We start from the raw sequence: 13,088 nt of genomic DNA on the forward strand, positions 1-13,088 counted from the left end.
ATCTGGATGCGGTCTGATGAGGCACATGATATGAGTATATATATGGTGACTTATATTTACATCACGTCTATAAGCATATATGTGGGAGGCAGACATATACACTGTATGTAGGTTACATATTTTGTCATATATCAGATTTATGTATGGGATGATTCCCTACAGAGAAACAGTCATAACATCATCTCCATCTCACTTCCCTCTCACTTCTACTGAGAGCTGTACATGCCTGTCAGACACTTCAGAGCAAAAGCTCTTTTACACTTGGATTTTTATTGGTCACACCACAGGTGTTGATTAAAATGCAATCTGACGCTCTATACTAAAATAAGGTACGACAGAACTTTATATTGAGAGGAGTTACTGTGCAGTAGTTACAATACAAAGTTTCACTTTCACTACAGTCTGCAGCTCTGAGAGTGTGGTGCTCTAAATAACCAAACAGCATATACCAACAGTGCTCCGTACAAACAATCCAGTTTGTGCCACAGTGCGATCTAGTGCTCGGATCTGCTATTTATGAATGCACCCAACCCTTGACCAATCAAGTACATGTACTAACATTCTGTTACCAGGGCAGACTTGACAGGAGAGCACAGACAGGGAGGGCAAAGAAAGAAATTAAAGCATACGATTTTCAGAAGTGCTTCAATGCCAACAGAGGGGTAACAAGGAGCCATGGCCCTTGTGGTTGCTGTGAAGTTTCTGCTCTGGTCAGGCAGCATTAAAGGGATAGTGCACCCAAAAATGAAAATTCAGCCATTATCTACTCACCCATATGCCGATGGAGGCCCTGGTGAAGTTTTAGAGTCCTCACATCCCTTGCGGAGATCGGCGGGGGGAACGGCCAGCACACCTAATGGCATACGGTGCCCCAGACTAATGTCCAAGAACACAAAATTGAATCCACAAAGTACCTCCATACTGCTCATCCGTAGTGATCCAAGTGTCCTGAAGCCGCAACATAAAAAGTTGTTTCGAAAAACATCATATGAACTCTGTTTTTAGCCTCACTGTAGCCTGTAGCTCTGACTGCTTCTCTGTGCTCCGCATTCACGTGTGCGCACTCAGGGTGAACGGTGATGCACGGTCTCTGAAGAGTAACAGTCTCGTCAGTACTGATGTCCAGATTCTCAAGTGCAGGCATCGCCAATTCCCAGTCTGAGCAACAAAGACTTTCCTCATCCGTTGGCATTGCTTTGCATTTGAAACAACTACACCACCAGGTTTCCAGTGCTCGACTCCGGTATTCTGCGGCTGGCTGAGGCTCATGAGCTGCGGCAGCTCGGGCTCAAACAAATACAGCTCAAAGAAATGCTGTTCCTCTTCAATTTAAAAGTCTTCAGACATGTAGGGCTGTCCTTTGCTAAAAGACCGTAGTACAAATTATCTTTTAGCTCTGTGGTTACTGTTGTTTTCCCCTGCGGTGCACGCGTCACGTGATGTAAACATGGGTGAGCAAAGCTCATGCTTTCGCTGGTCTCGCGCAGGTGCGCACACACGTGAGCGCGGAGCACAGAGAAGCAGTCAGAACTACAGGCTACAGTGAGGCTAAAAACAGAGTTCATATGACGTTTTTCTAAACAACTTTTTATGTCGTGGCTGCAGCACACTTGGATCACTATGGATGAGCAGTATGGAGATACTCTGTGGATTCAATTTTGTGTTCTTGGACGTTAGTCTGGGGCGCCGTCTGCCATTAAGTGTGCTGGCCGCTCCCCCCGCCGATCTTCGCAAGGGATGTGAGGACTCTAAAACTTCACCAGGGCCTCCATCAGCATATGGGTGAGTCGATAATGGCTGAATTTTCATTTTTGGGTGCACTATCCCTTTAAGAGGTTGTTTGATATACCAACTGACAATGCTTCATACTGTATGTTCTCATGAATTAAAGCAGCAGTTATTCATTTGTGGCCACTTGGGGGTAGCAGAGCAAACTAAGAACAAAGCTCTGACATAATTTTGTCACAGGAATATTGTTAGCAAACAGGGCCTATTTACACACCCGGCAAACACAGAACATTAGCATTCATTTGAAGTCATGTTTGTGATCACCTGATGAATGTAAGTCTATTTACTCTCCTGTTAAAGAACTACTGAAGGAAATGTGGCTCTATAGCTGCTAAATGCTCCACTGTTCACCTGTTAGACGTGTCTGTCTGCTCTTTGGTTGTGTACAGTGGGTTTATCAGAGTGTTTTCAAACATGAAAACTGTGGCTGGAAACAGGGTGGATGAGAGCGGCAAGAGTGAACCAAAGCAATGAGCTGAATAGCGGCGTAAATATAGACAGTGGGGACAGTGCGGTTGCATTAGGGGCCCATAGGGTGGAGGGGCCTGAAGAGAAAGCGGGATTGTGCAGTGATTATTAGTGGATAATTTGTATGCTGATGATGTCCAATTTAATTAAAAATTCAATTCACAATTTTATTCACAAAAACAGAAACAGAAAAAGTACATGTTCAATTCATAAGACATAATGGAGATGTGAAATGAAACACGCTTTTAAGGTATCAAAAGCTTGAGAATAGGGGCCCGGACATGAAGCAAACTATATTTAAAATGTGTTTATGGACATAAGACATTAACATTTCTAACCTACAGAACTCCTACAACTAACCAAAACCTAGAGACTAAAGTAACCTGATGTTAACTACTAAATGGTCCCAAGACATTTATTCCAACAGTCTAAACAGTGCTTTGATAGGTAAGACAACATACACAGAAACACATGGCAAGTACAATGTAAATGGATATGAGTGTTTAGAAGTCCCCAGCTGTTATGGGTGTCAGGTCTCTATTGGTGTCAAGACAATACATGCATGATAGCGTACACTAGGAACTGTATACTAGTGTGCACTGGGGCCCGCTGTAACTGCCTTACACCACTGAAGCTGAATAACTCTGAGCTGAGGGGAACTGCAGAGTCCAGGGATCACTGTCTGTGGGTTTGTCACTATTATACAAATGTTGATTAGTGCCTAAATATTGATTAGCCTATGTATCTGAATTGTTATAAAGTTATATTACATATAAAAACATTACCAGAGTAACTGTTGATCTGTTAAACTGACACTCAGAGGTCTGTTATCGTACAACGCTGAAACCAAAGATGTTTTATTACCTGCTGTGTTCCAGTTGCTAAGCAACCTCCTTCTTCCTCATCTAGTTTATAATTTACTGTCCAGTTTCAGTGCAGGGTGATTGAAAGAGGGAATAATTATGACATCATTTTAAAGCTTTACAGAATGAGTATTTACAAATCTGTGCTGTACAAAAACACACACTTATCTAGACTTACTACGTGTGATGTCAGTAAAGCAATAACACCTTACCTCGTCCCTCAGGAGTTACACCCTTACAGTTACGGTTCATTCGTTCATTTGTACATCTATTTGTTAAAAGGTAATTTTGTATCTTAAATATCTGTGGGGAAAAACCATTTGGTATCAGTACTGAAGCTCAGAAAAAGCATCTTAACAAGTGCCTATTTTTCAAACAACACCCAGTCCTATATGCCATACAAAGTCATGGCACAGAAAGAAAATAAAACTCCTGGAATGCAAATACCTTTTTCTTGCTTCTCACTTATGATACATATTCAAATGTGGAACAATTGTTTATTATGATGTAGCAGATAAAGATACCGTGAAACGTTCTTTATGTTTCAAGAATGCTGTGGCTAATTTGTAATTATGTTGAGGCATAAAAGCAACTTGGTTATTGTTAGGAAAAGATCATGTTTTGGCCTTAACCCCCACATTTGATGGCACATTGGAGATGTAGCAACAGGTTGCGAAAAAACACCCACATTTGGTGGCACACACTATGCTGGCAAGGAAGTGCTAAAAACCTTCCACATTTAATGGTATAGACAAGGCTAGAAATGCAGTGAGTGGGAATTAAAAAATACTTGTTTGGTGGCACAAATGCAGCTGGAAAAGTAGCCACAGGTCACTTTTCAGTGACACAAACAGCGCTGGAAAGGTAGTAACAAGTTGCTAAGAACTACCCACATTTGGCAGTAGAAATTCAGCTGGAAAAGTAGGAACAGGACGCTAAGAAATACCCATGTTAAGTGGCACAAAAGCCCCTGCAAACACAGCGTCAGGTCACTAAGAACACCCATATTTAGTTACACTAACAGTGCTGGAAAAGTAGCAAGAGGTTGCTAAAAACTACTCACATTTGGCGGTACAAACACAGCTGGAAAATTAGCAACATGTCGCTAAAAAATACCCACGTTTAGTGGCACAAAAGCCCCTGCAAACACAGTGATGGGTCACTAAAAACACCCACATTCGGTGGCATTAACAGGCTGGAAACACAGCAACTGGGTACTTAAATATAACCATGTTTCGTGGTGCAAATGCACCAGAAATGTAGCAACTGGTCGCTGAATACCACCCATATTTTGTGACATTAACAACACTGGAAAAGTAGCAAAGGGTTACTAAAAAACACCCACGTCTGCAGGTACAAATGCAGCTGTAAAAGTAGCAACAGGGCTTGAAAAAATACCCACATTTGGTGGCACAGACTGTGCTGGAAAGGCAGTGACGGGTCACTAAAGAACACCCATATTTGGTGGCACTAAGCGCTGGAAAGTAGCAATGGGTTGCTAAAAAATCATCCCACATGTGGTGGCACAAACCACACTGGGAACGCAGTAACTGGGCACAAAAGAACACCCATATTTGGTGGTACAAATGCCACTAGAAATGTAGCCACTGGTCACTAAAAACAACCCACATTTGGTGGCAAAAACAGCACTGGAAAGTAGTGACAGGTTGCTAAAAAACACCAACAATTGGTGGTACAAAAGCCCCTGCAAACACAGTGACAGATCACTAAAAACCACCCACATCTGGTGGATGAACAGCACTAGAAAAGTAGCGATGAGTGGTACAAATGCAGCTGCAAAAGTAGCAACGCGTCTTGAAAAAGTACCCACATTTAGTGGCAAAAACAGTACAAATGTAACATATCTGTGGATTCCAGAAATGTACAATGCCAACATTTTCCTCTGGTGACTGGGCTACAGAATCACTTTAAATTTGTGATTTTGATTTTTCTCTTCTATCCATACTAGTCACATCTTAAATAGATCCAGCTTAATTAAAACCCACTGAGACATAAACACAGTGCAACCCAACCAGCCAATTACACATCAGTGCATAGCTCACCCACAGCAACTGGCCGACCGGGGGACAGCATAAAGAGAAGATAATTAAATTTAATGACAAAGGCTTTATTAGGAGACTCGTTCCCCTGACGCTGCACAGATGCACCACAGAGACTGGAGTTTGTGTAATTGTGTCAGTTGTATCATGTGGGACTATAGCGCTCATCTATAAATATCCCACTGCAGCAATATGACAATTCCCTCAGTGCCACTGAGGTCATACACAGGATGACACAAGTCAGTGACCTGGCTGCTGCCACACATGCCTGTGTGTCACTGTGCCGGGGGAACGACCCATGAGCTGCAAGGACATCCTGACACAGGGACAGAGGGAGCAACAGTGAGACAGCACTTTCTACTCAGACTATTGGATTTAAGGATAAACAGTTTAGAAATACATTATATTGTCCCAGCGGGTTTATGAAATTGAGAAGCTATTTAATTAGAATGTATAAGCAACCAAAGTGCACCCTGCATAATTCAAATAGTGATTTTGAGATCAGCTACCTCTCTACAGACTGCCCTGAATCAGAAATACACGACACAAAGGGACTGACAACAAGAATAAAGCATCAACTTGCAGTCAGTGTGTGAATGTGTGTGTGGCAGTCTGGTTACCCAGTAGCACAGAAGAACAACACTATGGAGGCCTAATTTCATCTGCCAGGTTGCCAAGGCAGCACTCGGCTATTTGACATCAGCATCACAACTGAGTCAAACAGATCTTTGCTTTTATTCCCAAAACATGTGGAAATCCCCTGACCGCCATATTTTCTCCCACAAGCTAAATCCACTTCAGATATTGAACCAATAAAATCCAGTCTATATGATAAACCTATATAAAACTCCATAATGTGTTTGATGAAGTATGATGCTCAATATTTAAAAATAGCACCAAGGCTGCAAATAATGTAAGAAAATGTAAAAAAGATTGCAGAATTAAGATGGAAACACGGTCCTATTGTATGTAAAATTGTGCACAAACAGGACACACAAACACAATATGCCATCTGGGTTGTTTCTTAAAGGGACAGTTCACCCCAAAATCAAAAACACATATTTTCCCATTTACCTGTTGAGCTATTTATCAGTCTAGATTGTTTTGGTGTGAGTTGCTGAGTGTTGGAGATATCGGCTGTAGAGATGTCTGCCTTCTCCCCAGTCTAATGGAACTAGATGTCACTCAGCTTGTGGTGCTCAAAGTACCAAAAAAATACATTTGAAAAACTCAACAGCAATGTCTCTTTCCAGAAATCATGATCTGGTTACTCAAGATAATGCACAGACCTCACTGTGAGCAGTTTCATGTAGGAACTATTTTCTTTCTACTGGACCGCCAATTGTATCGCCATGCAGAAGGAAGCGTGCATCTACTCATGGGCTAGAGGCCCATGCTCGTAACAGCGAGATGTAGACATCAATGGTGTCCTCCGACGATGAAATAAACGAGGGGCAACAAAAGCTTCTCACTCCTGGAGTGATGAATTTTAACTTTCTGTAAAAACTAACTCCTTACCCTGGTAAAAAAAAAGTATTGTATTTAAATTTAAAAGATGGCTTAATCTACTCTTAAAAGGAGGAAATCATTTACATGCAAATGTATTTCAGTCTGTGCTGTGGACTGCAGGACACTCGTTTGAAACCTAAACTAGAGATTATTTCGTTTTTGATTATTTAGTTGATTTTTGTTTTTTTTAAATTGAGAAAATGTCAAAATAAAAAATTAAAAAATCCCAAAAATTCCCACAGCCAAAAGTGACATCAAAAGTTAGTCTTGTTGGACCAACAGTCTAAAGCTCAAATGTGATGTGTTGGCACAAAAGCCACTTGGTTATTGTTAGGAAAAGATCATGTTTTGGCCTTAACCCCCACATTTGATGGCACAGTGGCCAAAAAAGATGTAGCAACAGGTTGCTAAAAAATACCCACATTTGGAGCACAAACTATGCTGGAAAGGAAGTGACAGGTTGCTATAAAACATCCACATTTAATGGTACAGACAAGACTAGAAATGCAGTGAGTGTGCATTAAAAAATATTCGTTTCAAGCTGGAATCATTTTCTGTTTAAAGCGGTGAAAGAAGAATCCAAAAAACAGGAAATCATCCTTGATGAATTTAAGTCATGGGGCTCTAGTTTCGCAGACCGGGCGAGGCGGGGGCGCAGCGCACCTGCGCTTCGCCAACTGGGTGTGGCCAGGCAGATTTTGTAAGTTTGGCACACCATGCGCCTGGGGCAGCTACTCCTCTATCCCACCTCCGTCCCTCCTACCTGCACAAGTCGGAAAGAGGGAGGAGAGAAGGCGTGGAGTGGGTTTTACACACATCACACCAATCAAATGAGCCCCTCTCCTCGCCCTTAAATGCGCCGTGCGAAGGCATAATGAGAGTTTACTCAATTCGCCATGGCAGAAGAGAGCAGCAGCGTCAGACGGCCAAACTTCTCCTAGGAGGAAACTGATGTTTTGGTCCGGGAGGTCCAAGCTCGCAGTGTCCGAATATACGGAACTGCAAGCAGACCTCCACGGGCTGATGATGCAAAGGTAGCCTGGGAGGAGGTCACCACAATTGTAAATCAATGTTGCGTTTCTCTCGTGCGCACGCGCTCTCTCTTTCTCTCTCGCAGTCTCACTCTGTTTCTTTTCTTTTGACTTTTCTAAGATGACAGATGCTGAATATACACTCCCTATCTGATGCTGTGGCTGTTTGTGGTTGGCTGAGAGGGATGTGAACTCATTAGTTTGCAGCTGTTTAATCAAATCAGGTTGGGTTTCCATTATGTGTGCCAAACGTGCCAAACGGTGCCAATCCCCTTTGATCTGACATCAGATGTGACGGGACAGTCGATATAGAGATACATTTATGTGCTGATTGCAGATAGTTGCATTGAATAGTGGTTTTTGTGGGTATTTATTGCATTGTTAATGTGCCTGACATTCTGGAGACCTGCCTGTGAGGTTTTGGTGACGTGTGTGCACTGTCCGCCGGTCAGCCAAACTTTGGCTTACACTGGCTGCGCTCCGCCTGCGCTGACAGTAGACGTGGTTTCAGCTGGTGAGCTTTTAGCGCACCTTCGGCGAAGCCTTTTGGCACGAAACTGTCACTGCGCCAAGCTGGATGTGTTGACACCTCCCCCCGCTTTGTTGCCACACCCATCTCAGCGCACCTCGTTCTGCCAAACTACCAAACTGAGCGCGCCTCGGGTTGCGCTGCTCGAAACTAGCTCTGCGCGGGGTTCCCCACCCTGCGCTGCGCCGGGAAACTAGAGACCATGGGGACACATTCAACAACATTTGACATTTAAAACTATATCAAAACATCTGTTTACAAACTCTCACACAACTTGTGCAGTATATTCCAAGTCTCAGTTATCTAGTCGTATGCTCAGTACTTTACATACACATGCTTTTTTGCTAAAAGGTGCAGTACTCGTCCATGCGTAATACTGTTTAGTTTAGTTATGTTAAGTTCAGACATCTCTGAACACATCAACATGAAATGATTTTAACGCGATTATTTTAGTCACAAGAATGTAATGATCATCAAATGTGTGATTCAGTGCTAAAACTTGAGGAAAAGTTGATGCAATATAAAAGGACATACAGTTTTAAATATTATGGTTTAAGAAAAAAATGCATATGTCTGGTGAGTACTGACTGAGCATACAACTGGATTATAAAGCAAAAGTTGTGTGCGAGTTTGTGAACAAATGTTTTGATACAGTTTTACTGTTGTTAAACGTGGACCCCTATGACTTCAATTCATCAAGAATTTTCTGTTTTTGGATTCTTTGCTCACTGTGGACGCATGAGAGAAAAACAAAATGTTCTTTGTGAATTCAACATAATGCAGGGTGAGTAACTGATACACAGATTATCATTTGAGGGGTGAAGTGCTCCTTTAAGGTAGAGGACTACACTGATTTCCTACTGGTTGGCTGTCAAAAACAGGAAACAAAAGCAGCTGTTCTGATCCGAAAACATTTAAATAAAAAAAAACAATGACATGCGTGGCTCACTGACTGCTGGGCGCCACACAAGATGTAGCTTGTTGCTCCATCCTGAATATGATTAATTACATAACTGGGATACTAGTGTGCATGTAAATATATTAATTTAAAAATGGAAGGTAGTGTGTGTGAGGAAAAGCTCATAGGGTCCATTGTGAAAGCCTTTATCACCTGTTGATAAGCAGTGTATGTTTTGTGTAGTAAACAGCCTCATATATGTGATGCATCTACTCATACACCATGACTGTATAAAACCTACATCACTGTGATTCGCTCCAGTGAGAAGGCTAAGAGACCTCTGACATGTGCCAAAGCAGCAGCACATATTTCACATATTGCTGTGGACTAACAGGGCTCAAGGCTGACGGCGGCGGCTCCACTGTGTTGACTAGGAGCATTCTCTGAAGGTCTTTGTGACCAGAGCAGTGACGCACAGACGAGTTCCCGGGAGGCTGAGCGTGGAATTTGAGTCGAGGGATAGAAGGGGAGAGAGGGAGGAGGGGGGGGGGGCTGCGCTCTCACGAGATTAAACCACGCTAAGGTCTGCACCAGTGACTGTGGTGTAACCAGGCAACACAGCCAAACCCACGTCAGCACCAAAAACCCACTCAGGTGGAGTCACTCACAACTGCCAGAAGCCATGTTACTGGAAAGATCCCCCAAAACTGAAAAGATTAGCCTGAGAAATATTCTGGTATGCCTCTCTGTATTTGTCACGTTATGCAGTCTCCAAAGAACAAGTTTAATTCACTGAATAAATGTCACTGCAGCAACAGATGGAAATACAGCAGATGTAATACATATACTATCGGGTGTCTAGTAGAAGCTAAACAGCAGACTTCATTTTTGGTTTGGCTTTTAAATGAAGGGAAAAACAACTGAACAGAGATTAACAACAGGACCAATTATGTGCATGCAAAAGTGCACATCTTCAAGTCTTTGCATTGACATAAATAGGTTCAAAAGTGTATGTAAGTGTCTATATGTATGCATACATGCATGTGACCATTATTTATCATCTACTTGTTACTTCCCTGTAGTGGCTCCTGAAAGTAAACTCGTCAAAACATCAGTTCAGACAGTAAAAATCATCATTATGATAATCGACCTGCACTTGTATCTGCCTTTCTCATCTTTTTAACCACTCAAAGCACCTTTTACACAACTTGTCGCATTCATACACTGGGGGTCGAGGCTACCATACCATTTTTGCGATATAATGATATCCTTAACAATACAAAAAAATAGTAAAACAAATATTTTATTATTAATTTAAGGACATAGAATTACAACAAAATAAGTGATATAGTTTGCTTCAAATATTCAGTAAAAACAAAACAAAAATGTTCTCTCATTTCTTTAGTTTGTGAACAACAACAGTAACTCAGAGTGAGATTCAGATTCTGTTACAATATTAATAGTTCAACAAAATAAAATCTACCACAAATTACACATTTAAACAGCTCTCAAATACAAAAAATGTACCCTGGGATCTACATATATAAATCAACAGGTGATTTCCTTCTTTTAGCAAAATCCTAAAAGACTGAGTTGTTTTTTTTTCCACCTGGACCTTTATGCTCTGCCATTTCTCCTATAATCATCACGCTGTAACCTGTGACAGGCTGTTATGATACCATAACTATCGCACATTCACATATATGTAGCTTTTTCACATAGGTTTACATTACCAAAGGTTTATGACAAAAATCACTTGACAACACTGACTCCCGTGTAGCGCAGCGCGAGAGAGGAGAGGGAGAGACGCTGTGCTGCTGCCAGAGGAGCCGCTGAATGAGTTCCCTCTGAGCGGTAAGTCGCTAAAAGAGTCTGAGAAGTCCGGGGCTGTTCATAAAACATTTAGAACGCCACAGTTTGTTCCACACTACTGAAGCTGCTCCTCTTTCTGGAACCACCGCAGAGTCTGTGATAATTTTGCTTTCAGCCGTTCTTGTTGTTGCTGTCGGTAACAGTATGACATCACTATGTCAACAAGTCAAAGTACTGTGAGTATCATGATACGACACTGGTATGATTTTGAACGAGATGATATGGCACACCCCTACCTGCTACTCAGTTAAACTGAGGTCCGCTTGAGGTCCAGTAGCTTGCCCAAGGACACTTCAAAATGCATCCTGAAGCCGGAAATTGAACCACCTTTCTTGGAATTAGTGGACGACCTGCTCTATCTCCTGAGCCACAGCTGCTACCATGTTAAGGGAACGCCTGGGAGTCTAGCTAGCAAACAACAACTACATCAGAGGCTTTAAGTGTAAGAGTAGAAGACGTCTCCTATGAAGCCAAACGCAGCATAAAACAACACTGCTGTCAAAATGTGTATATATCAAAGTCCTGCTTGAAGGAACAGTAGGGAGGATTAAGGGCACATTCACACCAGGATAGTCCGGGGGACTCGGTTCGATTGGGCAGGGAATGCCAAAAAATTTCACACCTTCATTTGGTGTGGTTCACTTTCACACTGCACTTTTTAAAGCAGACCAAACTGCCTTAACAACGTCACACAGTTACAACAGCTGCTTGTTTGGGGGTGGTATTGCCAGAAATGACCTCTGACCAGGAAGAAAAAAAGCATGAGGAAGAAGAAAACCCGGCTCATTGATTGGCCAGGACCGAAAACGGAAATCCATCCCTTTCAGTCGGCTTGGTCACCACAAAAACAATGGAGCAACACCAAATTTACGCAGCCTTGGGGTTTCTGTTTTTACATTTTTACCTCTGCTTCGCCCAGTTCACGCTGTTGGCTTTGGGGTTTTTTTCTACCCAAAATGAACTGCGCTCTACATCACTTCCTCTCTTTGGTTCACTTCCTCTCTTTGGTTCGCCGGATAGTCCGTTTGCATTTCCCACTGTAAGCGAACCGCACCAGGGTTCACTTGCAAGTGAAACGAGACCCCCAGTTTTCAAGCGGACCAGAGTTCACTCGTTTGATGCGCACCAGAGTTCAAATGAGCGTTCACACCACTCCAAATGAACCGAACTATCTGTTGAAGCAGACCAGGGTTCGTTTAAAGCGGACCAAAAAGTGCCAGTGTGAATGCATCAGTAGGACAGTGCACTTCACTTTAAAATGTAATCTATCTTTTTTTTTATTGGTTCCTTTTCTCTTTAGTTCATTGTTCAGTTAAAAGAATGGCAGAAATAATTTCCTTTCGTTATTTTTAATTGAACGACAATCATCAAAATGCTGTAACTTAGCCGTACACTGAAAGCAGCAGAAAGGCAAAACTAAGTACACTTTAATATTTGACTGCAATTAATATCGTTATCACGACATCCAACATAACGTACCTTGCCCATCATGTAAAAATACTGCAGGCCTGAATCTGACATGGCAAATCACACAGGCAACATGTCAACCTGATGGAAATACATTCATGTGTTTCCCCCCAAATGTACTTCCTTATTGTTAACAGAAGTTAGGCCATTATTAGAGGTCATTATTTACCAGCTGGTGTTATTAAACCACAACATTACTGTCCATACACCGCTGTCATGTCAAGTTACAGTTACCGAGAGCTTATTCATGTAATCTCTGAGCTGATACTCACCTGGCCTCTCGGATCCGACAGAGTTTCTGTCTCTTCAAAGTCGAGCCATGAAAATAATGCGCATGCGGCTCCCTGAATTTAAAGAATACACCCGAGTTGTGTCGAATGAAAAGTTTGACGACGCAGAAAATGAGCAGTGGGGCTGTAGATGTGAGACAGTGACAGGAGACGCGGAGAGAGACATCTGCTGCTGGCGGCTGCTGAGCTGAGGGGCTGGGACGCCTATTATTTGCTCTCCTGTGTGAAGAGACCACAGCGCCCCCTGTCGGTGTTTCTCACACTAGCTCATACACCAGACTACTTGTCATGTCACAGACATCCATGTGATATA

At 42.4% G+C, this 13,088-nt stretch overlaps 1 protein-coding gene across 2 annotated transcripts in view; it reads right to left on the reverse strand.

Annotated features, from left to right (window-relative positions):
* gng12b (guanine nucleotide binding protein (G protein), gamma 12b) overlaps positions 1-12,982 on the reverse strand; it is a 46,661-nt gene extending 33,679 nt beyond the window's left edge. The window contains exon 1 of one of the 2 annotated variants that reach the window (XM_078168599.1): positions 12,758-12,982. The gene's annotated coding sequence lies outside the window, so the exon portion shown is untranslated. The remainder of the gene's footprint in view (positions 1-12,757) is intronic. The other variant, XM_033620642.2, reaches the window with a different exon arrangement.
* Between the last annotated feature and the right edge of the window lie 106 nt (positions 12,983-13,088).

Source organism: Epinephelus lanceolatus, chromosome 6, assembly GCF_041903045.1.
Source record: "Epinephelus lanceolatus isolate andai-2023 chromosome 6, ASM4190304v1, whole genome shotgun sequence".
Lineage (NCBI taxonomy): Eukaryota > Metazoa > Chordata > Actinopteri > Perciformes > Serranidae > Epinephelus > Epinephelus lanceolatus.